The sequence below is a fragment of the Orycteropus afer genome, unplaced genomic scaffold (genome assembly GCF_000298275.1).
Source record: "Orycteropus afer afer isolate SDZICR_OR568_19922 unplaced genomic scaffold, OryAfe1.0 scaffold00003, whole genome shotgun sequence".
NCBI lineage: Eukaryota > Metazoa > Chordata > Mammalia > Tubulidentata > Orycteropodidae > Orycteropus > Orycteropus afer.
In genome coordinates this window covers 20732489-20733138 of record NW_006921590.1, presented here as the reverse complement: position 1 = coordinate 20733138, position 650 = coordinate 20732489, and positions in this window count along the sequence as shown.

Genomic DNA, 650 nt, shown 5'->3' with positions numbered 1-650 from the left:
TAGAATCTGCAAAACACCACCTAAAGTGGATGAACTTGGAGGACATTATGCTGAGTGAAATAAGTTAATCACAAAAGGACAAATATTGTATTAGTCCATTACTGTAAAAGTCAAGGAAATGTTTATCTATAGAAGGCAATTTTCTTTGTTGGTTACCAGGGCTCGGAGGGGAGGGGAGGGAACACTGTTAGATAGATGGAGCTAAGAATTGATTTGGGTGAAGAGAAGGGCAATGCACCAAATGTGAGTGATCAGTATGGTGGCACTGAGGAAGAGAAAGACAGAGAGAGATACATGGGACGTACAGACAACAAAGATGAACCCTTTTGCATATACAGTACTGCGTTGTCAGTGAAGGCAAACATGGGTATACGGGTGGATAGATGGATGGACAGATGCATGGACAGGCTGAACTAGTAGGTATTTCTATGAAGCGGGGCGTGTATCCAAGAACATGTATAGGGTTGGCACACAATGGTCCTATAAGTTTATGTGTATGATCTAAATTCCCAGGTGTATAGTAGACCTGACAAGAGGCAAGGTTGTAGTCACTGCTTGGTCACAGCCAGCTACCCAGAGGGACTGAATAGTTGAACCTGTGGGCTTGGGACCATAGTCGCAGGGGACATCAAGCTCAATTGGCATAACAT